Below are 16,859 nucleotides of genomic sequence, written 5' to 3'. Positions count from 1 at the left end.
AATAAATAAATAAATAAATAAATAAATAAAGAAGAAAAGAAAGAAAGAAAGAAAAGGAAAGGAAAAGAAAGCTAGCCTGGAAGGGTTTCCCAGCTCGAGGCAAAGCTACTTCCTCCCCAACTAACTCCTGGGAAAGCTCTACCTGGCTTGGACCCGTCCCTCTACCCAACTTCGAAGCCGGGCACAGGGTGTAGGGGCCGCTCCTGAAGAGGGGTGGTGGTCCGAACTCAGCGGGGGGTGGGGGTGGGGAGGGAGGAGCCCTAGACTGTTTATGACTCTCCAGTTGCCGGGAAAGGTCCTACGGGCTTCCTGTCCTCATCCCAGCTCAGCCTGTTTTCCTGAGCCAGTATCTGGTAGCTAACTTATCCTGATCCTGAAAAGTCCCAACTGCAGTCTAAATCAACCACTTAGGAGAAGGGCTCGAAGCTAGAAAAGTTAATTACGCCAAGGAAGCCACTTGTGTTCGGCTGTATCGCAAGGCCTTCCTTTTCGTGTTTACCGCCCTTCTTGTTTACGCCCGAGCTCTCAGCCGAGGCTTTAGGCCAGCAGGGCGCTCAGTTTCACTTCGGGGTACGCGGGGGCCTAGCACTTCGTCCTCAGGGTTTAAAGGCAACTTCTAATGGTTTGCCTCAACCGCTGCCGAGACACAACAGTGAGTCTTCGATCACTGTGTTCCCCTGTCAGGGGTCGGGTGTGCAAACTCCTTGGTCTTGCAGCAGCTGGGAAAGCGAGCAGCAAGCTGGCCTAAAGCTAGCTGCACCTGCGGAGAGGGAACGTCCGCCCCGCTCTTCCCGCGCTTCTGCCCGGGAGCTGCTGCGAGCCACCCCCGCACCCCTCACGCCTGTTGGCCATCAGTGCGGGGAGCGAGGCCTAGCACCCAACGCCTGCGGGTGCGGCCGCGCGAGGGGGCAGAGGGACTTGTCCAGGCTCCAAAGCAGGGCCCAAACGCGCGCGCTCTCCGCGAGCATGGGCGGTGGCGCTCCCAGAGACGGAGGGGGGTGGGTGGGCAGAGTAGCAAGAGCGCGCGGGGCGCTCGGGGCCACTCCGCACGAGGCGTGGATCGGGGGCACCCCCGTCGGGTGGTCAAGGTGCGGGCGCCCAGGTTGTGCGTACCCCCGGGGCCCCGCGACCCCGGCCACGAGCTGGGGAGCGCAGCAGGGCGGAGGCCGCTGCCACGGAACCAGGCAGGCGGCGCACAGCCCGGGGAGCTGGTTTTCCCGGGAGGGCACGTGACGGGGTTGGCAGCGCCCGGGCCCAGGCTGGGGGAGGGGGAGGCGGCGAGCAGGAGGCACGGGGGCGGGCGGCTGGCGCGCTGTGTACTTAGGTCGTGTGCTGGGGCTTTTCTCTCCCGGGAGCGGGCCGAGGGGCGGGGGAGGGGCCGCCGCCCCGCCTTCTTCTTTTCGCAATGTTGACGCAATCTATAAATAGTGGAACAAAAGGACCAACTTCCCCGGAGCTTTGCTGAAACTGCACAAAAAATCGAGCTGGGGGGGTTCCCTGGTCCCCGGCGTTGGGGCGGGGAGCGCGGCGCCGAGGGAGGGGGCGGCGCAGACCGGCCTAGGGGACACCTGGGCGAGCGCGGCCGCCACTCCGCTCGAGCCCTGCGCTCCAGTGCCCCCACTGGCTGGAGAGCTCGCCCCGACCGGGGGTCTTCCCCTGCCGCTGACAGGTCAGTGCGCACCCGCCCATTTCAACGCTGGCTCTCCTTCTCCCTCCTCCAGCCTCCACTTTTAGAAAACCGTGTTTGGGGGTGGAGGGGGGGAGTAAGAAAATAGAACGAGGCGCAGCAGCGACAGCCCCCCCAAAAAAAATTTGAATCTGTAACCCCAGCGCGCACGGAGAGGAGGGTGCGAGTGAGGGGCTCCGGCAGGCGATCTGTGCGCGGCCTCCGCGGGAGACGAAGCTCGGCACCCGGTTGGCAGGCGGAGCGGGCCGAAGGGTGAGAGGAGGGGGCTCGGGGAGGCCGCGCGCGCCTCACGTCTCCCTCCGAGCGCAGACCTGCAGAGTGCGCCTAGCCCAAGGTGGGAAGAGTTAAGTGGAGAGTTGCCGTCACCTCCACCGCACCCCCGAGGCCCACGCACCCTGCGCGCCTGAGTTTGGGGGTAGGTTGGGAGGGGGGCACCCCGCGCTCCCAGAGTCCGGACCTGAGCTCGGGAGCCCGCTGCGTCGCCGTTGGTGGGGGCGCCAAGGCAAGGGGAAGGCGGAGCTGGCGCTGTTGACAGCGGTGCGGGAGCGGGGAGGGCGAAAGTTGGGGAGAGGAGGCGGGAGAGGTGGGAGTCTGGGTGGGGGGGTGGGGGGAGGGAGCGAGCGCGCGCGCGCGCGGGATTCGGAGGGGCGTGGGTCACGTGATGGGCAGCCGCCCACGCTACAGGCTGGTGGTAGGGGTGACGTCACCGCCCTGCCTGCAGGGGGTGGCACTTCCGTTTTCTTTTCCCCGGGGGCTGCTCCTAAGCCTGTGGCACCCTCCTGGGGGTGGGCAGTAGTCCGAAGTCATCAGGTGGTTTGGCAGCAGCCAAGGGGCGGGCGGGGGTGGGGGGGTTCTGAAGCTGGAGCCTGGCGGTCTCTCGACGCGCCCCATTGTGCTTGCAGTAGGCGAGGGCGGTGCCGGGTGCCAGCCCCCTGCGGCTCCCAGCTCGGAAAGCGCTGGGAGGACTCTACGCCTTGCTGCGGAGTCGGGCCGCTAGCTGGAGACTGAGGGCGGACTGAGGGACAAGGGTCCCACTCGCCTGACTCGCCCTCCGGGCGCCAGGTGGTTAGGAACGCGTTCTATGGCTCAGGTCCATGACCCAGCTTGATGGGTGTGTGGTCAGTCTGTCATCACTGGAGTGACTCGATTCCAGCACTCCTTAAGAGCTATTTTGAGTAAACTTTGGCTTTTGGTGACTCAGCTCGGCGAGCGGTATTTATAGGTAGATGAGTTAAGAGCAGGGAAACACGCTTCGCTGGGATCGGGCTGCCCTATTGCACAGATCTCTGTGAAGAAGCAACAATTGAAAGCCTTAGAATCTGTGTTGTAAGACACGGGTCGGGAGAGGACTACACAAACAGGGTGGTGGAGCATTTCTGGAGCAAATGGAGAAGTGGGGGACTGTTAGGACCATTAACCGGCTTTTGGGTGGAGTAAAAGATTGAGCGGCTCTGCTAGACACTGGCAGCACGTAGTGAACGGGGAAGGTGTGCGTGACACTTATCAAAAGACTTGTGAGTTTCATGTTCATTGCCCAGTTTCTTCCAAGAAAGTAAGTGCAGCAGAAACATGTATATTACAGCCCATGTTTCTTCACTAGTGTGCAAATGTGCTACATTTATGTCATGAATTTCATGAATTTGATTTTTACACCTCGCACTCTCCTCCAGCCCCAGCTTTAGAAATCCAGGAGGCATATGCTAAGGAAAAGATTGTGAGGATGCCTGCACAGCTTTCCATGGGGAGTGTGACTGGGGGGTGTCTCTTGAAAGGAAGATGGTGATTTCCTGGGTAGCCAAAGTCGGGTCAGCTAAGAAAAAGGAGTGTCCAAAAGAGAATAAAGCAGACAAGAACCACAGCAAGATAGACGTGGGTATGGGTGGTGGATGAGGGCCTTGAAAAGGGGCAAGATGGACGATGGACAGATGGTCAGGGCCTTCATTATTCAGAATAATCATGCTTTAATAATAATCAGAATAATTTGTGCCTGAATGGAAATTTTGTAATTTTTTTTCAGCCGTTTAGGGAGAACAAATATGCTTTTGAGATAGAAAAACAAAACAAGAGAAGGCCAAAGCAATTTTTTCCCTCCTACAAATCAACAGAAAATGTAGCACAGAGTTTCAAAGGGTTACTCAGCTTTGTGAGCCAGTTATTGTGATGCCTTAGCTCAAAGCCTGTAAGAAAGGGAAAGCCTTTTTTGTCTAATGGAAATGACAGTTGGTCACATGTGACTTTTCAGGATCCTGGAGACTTACTTACAGGATGGAGTATAAAAGAACTGTGAGCTAATATGGAACCTGTTAGAACCACTGCCATGTACCCAGAGACAGCAGAACTGGAAAGAAGGCTCCAAGAAAAGTCATTAGCAGTTTGAGGGCAAGGGATGCACAGGTTCTGGTCTTTGGGCCTGGACCTCAGGGCCTGGAGAAGAAACCCATCATTTAAACTGTGGGCAAGTTGGTGTGAAGTCTGAATTTCTGCAGTCACCAAAATGTAGGTGGTAGCTAAAGCCATGGGGGAGGCAAAGAGGACCAGGCCGCCTAGCCAGGAACTCTAATGAATACAGGGCATGTAGAGCAGGGGGAAGCTTTAAAGGACAAAGCAGAGTGAAAGCAGTGGCATCCTCAGTGTCCGGCTATAGTCCTGCATGGCTGTTGTCCTTCGTGGCTGCAGTCCTGTAGGCCATCAGTCCTGCTACCTGAGAATAAAGAGAAACCTGTTGCTTCCTTCAGAAGACCAAGAAGAGGCAGATATGGCGCTTAGTGCCTGCAATCCACGTGGGAGGCCTAGGCAGGAGGACTACTGTGGATTTAAGGCCAGCATGCACTACAGAATATGACTATCCCAAAACAATGGGACTAAAAAGACTTAGACTCTCAGTGGGAAAGAAAATGTAAGCTTTGCATGTACGTCTCCCATTGTTACAGTACTCACTGAATCAGCAGTTACTTGGTAAATGGGCTTAACCATGTGTAGGGAACTAAGAGTTCCACTTTTCTTTGACCACTCAAGGTAAATTAAATGTCCTTTTACAGTTCTCCTTAAGCTGCTATAATTTATGTATCTTTGGTGTTAGATTAGATATGCTTCCTTTTTACAGAAAGAAATAGTGGTTGGGCTATTTTTAATAATTTATATTCTCCTAAAGGCAATTCAAAATACTTCTGTGGTTGCATAATTATATTTGAGTCAAAAGCACTATAAATTCATACTGTACATTTTGAAATAAGTACACTCGGGCTGAAGAGATGGTTCAGCTGTTAAGAGCATGTACAGTTCTTCCAGAGGACTAGAGTTTGCTTCTCGGCACCCATGTTGGGAAACTCAAAATTACCTGTGATTACAATTTCAGAGACATATGATTCCTCTGGCTTCTGTGCCACTCACACACACACACAGATACACGCACATGTAATTAAAAAAATATAAAAATAGATCCTTAAAAGTAAGACTATCCATATAGTGAGCAGATACATATTTATGAGCCCTTTGTGGATCACTTAATGTTTTTTCTTGAAGTAGCTTCTAAATAGTATCCTTTTTAAAGTTTGTTATATAGCAGTGATTTTTTTTTTTTTGTTTTTTAATGGACTGTTATCAGGCCCCAAACAGTTTGGCTTCTCTGTGATGTCACAGCTACCATGGAGGCAGCCCAGAGGAGCTTAAGTAAACACTTTGAGATGACCTAATGCAGTGCTGAAGGAGGGACAGCTTCAACCAAACTCTGCCACAGAGATTTACGCATACTGTTTTTCCAGCATGCTTGCTGTCCTCCTGTGATAGCTGTTCTTGGTCAGCTTGACAACATCTGGAATTAACTAAAACCCAAAAGGTTTGGGTACACCTGTGAGGGATTTTTTTCTTCTTAATGAAGTCATTTGAAGTGAGAGGCCCCATTTCTAATCTGGATCTTTGAGATGGGAAGATATGCATCTAACCCAGATATTTTGAGGTGGGAAGATCCACCTCTAATCTGGGCCATATCTTCTACTGGTAGCCTATAAAAAGAAAGGACGTGGAAAAAGGAAACTTGTTCTTCCTCTTTGTCAGCTTGCCCTTTACCTACCTACCAAGTCTATTCCTTCACTGGCATTAGACCAGTTGAGACATCTAGCCTTATGGACTAAACAACCATTGGATTCATGGACTTTCCATTTGTAGACAGCCATTGTTGACCTAGCTGGATCACAGCCTGTAAGCCATACTCTGTGTGTGTATGCACTTATATGTAGATTCATTCTGTAAGGTTTGTTCCTCTGGAGAACCCAGAAGTTCTAGAGCAGCAGAAGTATACAGATTAATGTGCTAGGTATCTAGAATAAGCTTTCCAACACCTATAGTAACTGAAGCTTCCCCCGGGAGCTCAGAGAGTACTGAAAGCTCATGGTGTGAACTATTTTACAAACTTAAGGAGACAAATGCATTTGAATATCCTGGTCCAGCAATTGTGAGAGGCAACAGATTGGTGAGTTTATAGATAAACTTTTGGCAGTTTGTGGGAAAATAAGGAAAATGATGATACTGGTTGGTTCCTACTAGCATCTCTAGATAAACTGACCGAGGAAAAGAATGAGCTCTGTGATAAAAGTAACCAACTTCTAGCTCTTAAGAATATGGTGAAGGACAGTGGACTCGGTGATAAGGTGCCAGTTTCAGGTGCACATGAGCAGTCTAAAGGTTTCCAAGTGTGCCTTGGAAGAGCATCTTCTCTCTAGCAGACACAGAGCTCAGGCTGTAGAAAATCAAACCCGAGCCCTCATTATAGGGGTTGCTGAATTACAGTGAAAATTCAAATCCCAGAATTAGGAAGGTGTCAGCTGTTAAAGTAAGGACACTGGTAAAGAATGGGATCCTGGAACTTGGGATGGAGATGTGTGGGAGGACCCTCTTGAATCTGAGATCTCTGAACCCTGAGGTTCTCAAGGGTTTTATCTCAGCTGAGGAAACAGTCTCTCCATCCTCAGCAGATGAAATACTGCCTCTTTTGCCTCTGACTGAGGGAACTAATCTTTCATTGTCCACTAAAACAGTAGTAAGTCTCTCTGAAGAAAATGTCAGTCAAGACAATACTCATGTCCCTCAGGGCCCACCAATAGTTGCCAGACTTAAGACTAAGCAGGCTCCTAGAGGAGAGATAGAAAGTAGTCCATGAGGAGGCGTACTGTGCTACTGAAGAGCTTAATGAGTTTGCTAATTCATTTAAGTAGAAATCTGGGGAATATGTGTGGGAATGGATTTTAAAGGTGTGGGATAATGATGGAAAGAACATGAGATTGGGTTAGATTGAGATTGTTGATATGGACACAGGGAGTTGAGATTCTACTTCAATTTGGATGCAAGCCAGTAAGCAGCATGCTTCCATGGCCTCTGCATTAGCTCCTGCCTCCAGACTCCTGCCCTGCTTGTTTGGGTTCCTATCCCAGCATCCTTCAATGATGAACAATGATGTAAGCCAGGTAACCCCTTCCCATCCCACCCCCCACTGCTTTTGGTTGTGGTGCTAAAGCAATAGTGGCCCTAACTAGGACACCTGGCTGCAGAATTACTGCACCATAACAATAACATGAAAGAAAACTGCAAGTGGGACTGTCTAGCTCTAGATGTCTCAGGTCAAATAAGAATTATGAAATTATTTCAAAGTAGTTACCTAATGTTTGTGTGTTTGTTTTGTTTGTTTAACCTTTAAACTGGCACTTAAGGGCTGGAGAGATGGCTCAGCAGTTAAGAGCACTGGCTGCTCTTCCAAAGGACCCGGATTCAAACATGGCAGCTCATGACTGTCTGTAACTACAGTTGCAGAGAATTAAACACCACCACACAGATATACATGCAGACAAAACAACAATGCATGTAAAATAAAAATTAAAAAAAATTATTAAGAAAAATCAACTGGCACTTACTTAAGAATGTAGCCACCTTTAATCACAGCACTTGGGAGGCAGAGGAAAGTGGATCTCTGAGTTCAAGGCTAGCCTGGTATACAAAGTGAGTTCCAGGACAACCAGGGCTACACAGAAAAACCCTGTCTCAATAACCTGCTCCCCCCCCAAAAAAAAAGAGAGAATGTAACACCATTATGCTACAGTGAAACTGGCACACTAAGAGTTCAAATACAAACCATGATATTGGTAGCTGTCTTAGTTACTTTTCTATTACTGTGTTAAGACACCGTGACCAAGGCAAAGTCCATATTTGTAGCTTACAATTTCAAAAAGACTCCATGACCATCATGGCAGGGAGCATGGCAGTAGGCAATCAAGCGTGTCAATGGAGCATTAGCAGAAGGTCTCCTTATTGAGACACAGTCAGGAGGCAGGGAGGAGAAAGGGAGCTGAGACTGACTGACAGACACAGACACACATTGGGAGTAACTTGGGGTTTTGAAACCACAAAGCCCATTCCCAGTGACACCCCTCCTCCAACAAGGCCACACACCTCCCAATCCTTGCCATACAGTTCCACCAACTAGGGATCAAGCATTCAAAAATAAAATCCTATGGGGGCAGTTGTCATTCAAACCACATATGGCTAATAGCAACAATGTTCTAGCCATTGATAATTAAGAGCCGAGGATAGCCTACTTGTTCATTAAATAAAATAACTCCAATTTCTTATGTTTTTTTTTCTTTACCTTTCTGTGGGTTCAAAATACAGTTTGAGTGTTTGTGGCATGTGGCTATGGTGTATGCACCCAGGCACGGGCATGTGGAACTCTGAAGAGAATTTTGGGTATCTTTTATTGCTGTCCTTCTTGGTTTTTGAGACAGTCCCTCACTGAGCCTGAAACTGTATATTTTGGCAAGATTGGCTTGCCAACAAGTTCCAGGATCTGCCTGTCTTTATCACCCAACATCGGCGTTAGAGGTGATGTGGTTATGCCAAGTTCTAGAGATTCAGACTTGGGTCTTCTTGCTTGGATGGCAAATGCTTTTGCTTGCTGAGCCATTTCTCCAGCCCCTGTGGTTTATTTTTAAAAGGAATATTTCCAAAGTCAATTAGGATACTATTTCTTCATCATGTGGAAGCAAGGCCTGTCAAGCATATGAGCCTTAAGGTATCCTCTAGGAATATGACCAAAATTCATGGATGGGATTTGAAGAGAAACTGAAATTGCTGAGCATTTAGGAAAATTTCTTTGTTCCACAAATGACCTTAGTTGCTAAATATTGAAAACTTAAAAAAAAAATTTCTGTTACCTATATATTTCAAAATTTGAATCACCTCCAAGAAAAGTATTATTATGAGATGTTTTATTATGTTTGGTTCTTTTCTGTAATCTTAATTTCATTTGTCATATGGCTTTGATCTGTATTTTAAAAAAAGCTGATGTTCTTAACAAACCTTAGCTCCCATGACCTACTTCCTGAATCATTGCTTCACTTATGCTCTTTACTGGGGACTTTTTTCCCCGACATAGGCTTACAGGTGCTTTATTTGCCTTTGTGTGTGTGTAAATTTGCTTTTGCATTTTTTATGGCATTATTTTATTTGCATGTATGTTGTGTGTGTGAGTGTGTTTCTGGGTGCCGTTGTACATGTGTGGAAGTCAGAAGACAGCTTTCAGCAGTCAGTTCTCTTCCTTTTACCATGTGGGTCCTGGGGATCCAAGTTAAGATATCAGGCTTGGCATCAAGCGCCTTTACCCACTGAACCATTGTGCTGTCTACTTTCTCCACTAACCCTTGGGTGGCAGTTACTTAGATGTGACTAAGTTTAGGGTTGTGTGGCCTTTGCCGAAAACTGCAGAGTATATATTCTGGTGAATATTTGCTTAGAGGAATGGTAAGGTCAGCGTGATGTCCCCCTTTCTTGTAAGTGATCGTGTTTTCTGCCAGAAGGTCTGAAAAGGTTTTCCTTCATTTCTTATGATCCACGGCCAGCTGTGGGTTCACAAGGCTAGAATCCCAGATCTCAAGAGTTGCAGGTAGGAGGATCAAGAGCTGAAGGGCAATATCAGCCTGGACTGCTTAGCTCACTCAAACAACAAAAATAGCTTAACCAGGATATGGCTCAACATGGAAGGTTATACGCCCATTTTCTTTGAACATTTTCTGTAGATGTAGTGTGCTCACTAGTTTTGGGAAATTCTCTTCTACTACATCTTAAAGTTCACTTTTGAATTTCATCTGTTGCATTATGTACTAGATGAGTGAATATGAATTGTGTCACTTTTGTCTCACTTGGATAGTGTCCTCTTTGCAGTTACTTTGGTCAGTTTCCTTCCGTATTTGTTGCAATTCTTGCAGTTCCTTAACTCTGTCTGTTTCCCGGGACTTACTGATCCCTGGGCCAGGCACCTTTGCCTCTATCAAGTTTACACTGCAGTGAAGAGGCAGATGAATGTGACAGGGCATGGTGGTGAGAAAAGCCCAGATCAGAATCTAGACAATAGGAGATACTTCCAGTGGTTCTCAACTGCTGGGTCACAGCCCGGCAGGGTCACATATCAGACATCTGGCATATCGGATGTTTACATTACAATTCATAACGGTGGCAAAAGTATAGTTATGAAGTAGCAATGAAATAATGTTATGGTTGGGGGTCACTACAACATGAGGAACCATATTAAAGGGTCACAGGAAGGCTGAGAACCGCTGCTTTAGATAGAGTTGTTAGAAGGCTATCAATCTGAATTTGAGAAGAAATCTGAATAAAGAGAGGTAGTGAGCTTGACAAACACTGGGGCAACTTAGATACAGAGAATAATGTCCGTGAAGGCCCTAAGGGAAAGCGCTGTGTTCAAGACAGAGGGAGGAGAGCCCGGCCAGGTGTCTTGCTCAGTGGTATAGTGTTTGCTTAGCATGCATAAGGTCCTGGGTTCAGTCCTCATAATAATCTTTTTAAAAGCCAAATGAGTTTCAAGGGAAAAGATGGGAAATTAGAGAAATACATGGGCTTACAGAAAATGTAACACAGAAAATGCAGGCCATAGAAAAGTGTGAGTTTTGTTCTTAAAGTGAGAAACATGCAGATGGCTGCTGCTGAATATTTCAATAGCCACAGAGTACAAAGATTTGTATCCTGCCTGGAGTAGCGGCATAAGCCTTTAACCTCTGCACAGGGCAGAAGCAGGGGAATCTCCATGAGTCTGAGGCCAGTCTGGTCTGCATAGTGAGGTCCAGGCCAGCCAGGGCCACATAAGGAGACCTTGTCTCAGGGGAGGGGGATGGAGGAAGGAGAAGGAATTTGGTCAAACAGGTATGGGACTGAAAAAAAAAAGAAAAGAAAAGAAAAGAAAAACTACCAAAATAATGGATGGGGCAACCTCTGTTAGCAGTTACTGCCTTTTTGCTGCTGGGAAACCAGAGAGCTTGCAGGGGGCGGGGGGGGTGGGGGAGGGCACTTGCTGCCCTGTGCTTGAGAGTACATCCAAGGTGACACTTTGGGGAACTGTGGAACAGAAGCAGTTTTTATGGGACCTTTCCCCTCTCCTTGGCTCTCCCTCCTCCTCTCCCCCAATTTTTCACTGATGGGACACAGAAGGAATTCAGTTGGGGACTGGAAGCAGAGCAGCAACCACAGCAATACAAAGATGGAATCTAAAAATGGCTGAGAGGTGACAGTAAACTGGCACAGAGAAGAATTAATGGAGAGTTCAAGTTCACTTGTTTTTTTAACCTAGCCACTTGACTAAAATCATGCAACTTACTGACATCTGACAAGTTTCACAGAAAGGTGAGTTACAGAAGAGACAGGATGTTTGAAATGTGCCAGTTCAGACTCTTTAATTAGACATCTAAGTGGAGTTGCTGGGCACACCAATGAATTAGAACCCAGAACTTAACAGGAGTACTAGGGACACAGTACAAGTCCTAAGACTCCTACGAGCAGAGGCATCACAAAACATAAGCATGGCAAATGTGGGTGAGATGATCTTGAGGGGAAATGGATTCCCACAAACAGGGAAAAAAAAAAAAAAAGAACTGGAATATTTGCCTGGGGGTTCCCAAACATGTGTGAAGAGAAAAATTATCTAGAAGAGTTACTTTTCTATTGCTGTGATAAACTGTTACCAAGGCAATTTATAGAATCGTTTAATTGGGCTTAGAGTTTATTTGGGCTAGAGTTCATGATGGCAGAGCTAAAGCACGGCAGCACGAACAGTTGAGAGCTCACATCTCAGACTGCCAATACAAGGGATGGCAGGAAGCTTCAGAAAGCTTAAAGCCCACCCCCAGCGATAAACCTCCAATAAGGCCACACCTCCCAATCCTTTTTAGATAGTTCCTCCAACTGGGGACCAAACATACGTGCCTGTGGGAGCCATTCTCTTTCAAACAACCACATTCTACTCCCTGTCCCCACAGTCTCATGACCATATCATAATGGAAAATGCAATTGGTCCCATTTTCAAAACCCCCACAGTCTTTACAGTCTCAAAACTGTTTAAAAGTACAAAATCCAACGTCTCTTTTGAGACTCGAGAAAAATCTCTTAATTGCAGCCCCCTATAAAGCCAAAAAGCAAATTACATACTTCTAACATATGATGACACAGAATATACATTACCATTCCAAAAGGACGGAACCTGAATGTTATGGGGAACTACTAGAACAAAGCAAGACAGAAGCCCAGCAGGACAGACTCCAAATCTGGTAGCTCCATGTCCAATGTCAAAAGGCTTGGAGGACTTCTACCGTGCCAGCTTTGCTGCCTGTAAAATGCCCTCTCCCTATTTTCCCCTCTCTCACCCCTATTCCTTGATTAGTTCTACTCCTCTATGAAGCTCTGCTTAGCTTAACTAGACTGGACTTCATTTTCTTCTTTCAAGTTATTGTCTATATAGGAATGTAGGGGAAGAGGGAGTCACTAAAGTGCTCACCCTGAAAACATGATGACCTAACTTCAATCCCCAGGACCTATGGTAAAAACGGCTGATCATGTTCACACATGCCTACAACCCCAGCGCTGGGGGAGTGGAGAAGGAGAATACTGGAGCTTAGTAGCAGCAAAAGTCTAGCTGAATTGGTGAGCTCCAAGTTCAACGAGACCTTGTCTCAAAAAAAAAAAAAAAAGTGAAAAGTAACAAGAAACAGTGTCGACCTCTGATCTCTATACTCATCTCATCCATGTGAATCATACATAAAATACTACCAATATAAAAGAAATATGACAGATAAGTCCTAGCACTATGTTACGTTATAATATATTAAATATTATGGTGGCTACCATTTACAAAATGTCTTGTGAACCAGGAATAGTGTTAGGCATTTGTATAATGTTTAAAACTCTTTTTAAACAACCCTATAAAGTAAGTGTTGGCAGGTCATTTCCACAAGAAACACACTTTTCTTTTTCTGGTGATGACATAATCTCATCTGAAGCTTGCGTTTAACCAAAATGAAGACAGTAAGAATTTTTCTTGGGGCTGAGGAAATGCCTTGGCAGTTAACAGTATGGTTGCTCCAGCAGAGGGTCCAGGTTTAGTTCCTAGAAACCACGTGCATGGTAGTTTCCACCATCGGTAACTCCCGTTCCTGGGGATTTGCTTTGCTCAGAGGAGGGTCCTAGAGGAATACAAATGGTACATGAACCTCCTAGCAGGCAAAACACATGTATCTAAAAAGGAAAGATAAAATTTTCAGACATTTTTTTTCTTCTGTTTTTACTTAGAATTGATATTTAAGAGGCTCTTCTTGGGCCACCCAGATGGCTCATTGGGGTAACAGCATTCATCAGGCAAGCTTGATGGATAACCTGGGTTTGGTCTCTGGAACCCACGATGGAAAGAGAGCACTAACTCTCAAAACTGCTCTGACGTCCACACCTATGCATCGGCATGTGCTGGCACACACTTCCTCTCAAACATGTTTGGAAATCTTGAAGTTGCTACTAGGCAGCTCTCTCATGTCATTTTGGAATCTGAAGGAAGATGGAAGTTAAAAATGACTAGCACAGTATGGCTTCGACCATTACATCCATATTATACTGCAAAACACTAGTGAAGAAAGGGAACTGTTAAGCCAACATGTTAGAATGGTTGAGAAAAATATTCTTACAACTGAGAACAATATGCTTCAGTTTACCTTCCTCAGTATCTGAGAAGCTCTTAACACTCTTGTTAGAGACACAAAATCAGGGATGGCCACACATTAAACAAATCCAAGGAAAAGACTGGTCACTTCATTTTCTTACAAGTTTCTTAAGGTTTAATTTTGGTTTTAAATGGCATTTTAATTTATTTTTTACTTAGTTTATCTAAGTATATGTGTATGTATTTGGGTGCCTGTGGAGGCCAGAAGAAGGTGTTAAATTCTCTGAAACTGGAATTAGAGGCGATTGAGAGCTGTTCAGTGTGAGTGCTGGAAACAGAACTCAATCCTCTGGAAGAGCAGCAGCAAGTGTTTAACCACAGAGCCACCTCTCCAGTCTTTCTCTTAAGGATTTTAGTGAATACCATTTCACCATTCTGTTACTATGGACACACAAAGTGCCTTTACAGTTCTTAGTGTTCATCTGTAACAAGACCCATGAGTAGTAGGAATCTGTTTGGCTAAGCTATGTCACACTATTCCTGGAAAGAATATTTACACATTCCCTCAGCCTTCCAGGAAATTCACATATGTTGTAATATAAATGGTACCCACTGCAAATGTGCACTATGGGGACACTGCATATGTTTTATACATTAAATTAGAGTAGACTTATTTTTGTAATAGAGCAAGTCAAAAGTAAGTAATGGCTCAAATTTGTTTCTTCCTGAAGTAAATAAATAGTTCAGTATTCCTTGTTGCTTCAGGAAGAAATTAATGTGGTAGAACAGAGTCAGAGGATTGCTGAGGTGTCAGAATAAGGCCGTAAAATTGTAACTCATGTTTTCTACAGAAGATGTGCAAATAGTTCACCTGGACTACCACATTAATTCCTTCCTGAGGCAACAAGGAATAGTTTAAGTACTATAGAAATCTGGTGTAATTTTTCCTGTTTCTCTGAAAAGAAGAAACGAGAAGTTTTCTTTAAAGCTAATTGTTCATATTAACTATATAACATGATTCCCATTAAAGATTTCTATGAAAATACCAAGACTTAAATGTATTTACAGTCTTTACATTACTTCATTTCTGGAAAAAATCTTACCAACATATAAATGCGTTTATAACTTCATATGCTTTTTCTTAGGGAACTTCCTTGGTTTTAAGCTGGAAGGAGCAATTTATTAAAAAAAGTCATACTTTATATGACAAAAATAGCTAAAAATATAATCTGTGTATTTTAGTTCTCTTGAAAGACCATAGATTCAAAAAACATCTCGTTGTCTACTGATAGTGTCTACTCTTCTTCTTCCTTCTCCTTCTCCTCCTCCTCCTTCTTCCTTCTCCCTCTTCTGACAGGATCTCACATAGCCCAGGCTGGCCTCAAACTCATTATGCTGGCAAGGCTGGATATAAATTGTTCTTCGTGCCTGTACCGCCTGAGTGCTAAAATTACAGGCGACAGCAGCACCACCAAGGTCAGTGTCCATTTCTCTGCTGCCGATTGTAGCACAACATTGCCACAACAGTGTAGCACATGGTGCATATGACACTTGAAGCGTCGTTTTTGAAAATGTGACAGTATATAACAGATAGGTGTGCAAGAAAAGGACATGCATGTAGAATGAAGTAAAAGCTATAAATAATTGCTAAAAATGTGTAATATGAAAATGATATAAAAGCTGTAAGTAATTGCTAAGAATGTATAATATGAAGTGAGTAAAACTGAAAATTTACTAGAATAGTAAAATGTAGGGAGCAGGAAAGGGGCCTTTTAGACAAGGGCTCACAGTATAGATCCAAGGCTGACCTTGAACTCATAATCTTCCTGCTTTACCCTTCCAAGAGCATACCACCAGACCCAGGTGAGGCAAATCTTATGTATATATAAGAGAGATAGAGACACATGCAGAGAGAGACAAAGAGATAGAGAGTAAAATTTTAAAGCACTGATGGACTTGGATTACCAGAGAAAAAAGATAATCAGATTTATATACTGCTTGCTTAGTATAGGTTCAATAACTAGACATAGCAATGGACAAAACTGCAGAGGAAGAAGGTTGTTATTTCCCAAGCATGTTGATAGGCAGAACTAGAAAGAAGCCAGACACAGTAGCTCATATCTGTAATCCCAACACTCAGAAGACTAACAAAGAAGAAATGAGAGTTTGAGGCTAGGCTGGTCTATATAATGAGTTGGAGGCCAGTTGGCTGTGTGGTGAGATCCAATCAAAGAAGTGTAGATGAGAATGAAAAGGGAAATGGGAATGGACTCATCTTAAGAGGCCTTAAGTGTTGGGAAAGCTGTTTGGTAAATGAAGCTAAGCTGTCGGCTAGAGAAGCATGATTTTCTTCTCTAGGATGCTTTCCCTTACCCTTTAAAACTCCGAGGATAATACAAAACGATTATTGCCCACATCACAAATCCCAGCTGAGGTAAGACATGAGCAAGAATCTCAATCTTCTGTCCCAGTGGATGAAAGCTTACAGTGAACACCCACTGTGAAAAAAAAAAAAAAAAGCCTTGCATTCAGCATTTGTCCCCAAAGGTTCTGCTCTTCTGCTTTCCTGATTTCCTTCCTGGTAGAAGCACTGAAAGAAAGAGATTTTCGTATTTAAATTCACCTTCTCCAGTGAAGCAGGTTTTCCTTATTCACCTTACACACACACACACACACACCGTGTCTGATCCAAGTATTTCCTGTCTGTATAAGTTGGTGGAGAAGGAGGTACACAAGGTAAGGAGCTAGGGTGAATATCAAGAGACAAGAGGCTGTTAGGAAACAGTAACTGAAAGATGGAACAAGTTTAGCAATGGCTTATCTTTATCCAGGGGAAGGAAAGAAAATGAGGAAATGAACACAAGAGTGTGACATTGAAGATGTAAAATCTTATCTTCAGGTGGAGAGAGAGAGAAAAAAAAAAACAGAAGAATGCTACAGACTTGATAAACATGTGAAATAAAGAAACTGAAATTCTAGAGACTGAAGAAGGGATGGAATGAACATCAAATGGCTCCATATGAACTTTGATTATAAGATAAACTATTAATTTCAGACTAATTGTGTGTGTATCACAAGATTTCCCCATTTACAGAGTTCTAGAGCATGCAAACTAATCTATAGTCATAGCCAACCAGTGATTCCCTGAGGAAAGTGGTGGGAGGAAGAAGGAATATAGAGGCTGAGAGTACTCTC

General features: G+C 45.3%; 1 long non-coding RNA gene across 1 annotated transcript in view; it reads left to right on the top strand.

Annotated features, from left to right (window-relative positions):
- Window positions 1-1,338: 1,338 nt before the first annotated feature.
- The window catches only part of LOC132656483 (uncharacterized), a 61,523-nt gene continuing 46,002 nt past the window's right edge, over window positions 1,339-16,859 (top strand). The window contains exon 1 of the long non-coding RNA XR_009594225.1: window positions 1,339-1,669. This is a non-coding gene — a long non-coding RNA (uncharacterized LOC132656483). The remainder of the gene's footprint in view (window positions 1,670-16,859) is intronic.

This window comes from Meriones unguiculatus, chromosome 9, assembly GCF_030254825.1.
Source record: "Meriones unguiculatus strain TT.TT164.6M chromosome 9, Bangor_MerUng_6.1, whole genome shotgun sequence".
NCBI lineage: Eukaryota > Metazoa > Chordata > Mammalia > Rodentia > Muridae > Meriones > Meriones unguiculatus.
This window is presented reverse-complemented; position numbering and strand designations above follow the sequence as displayed.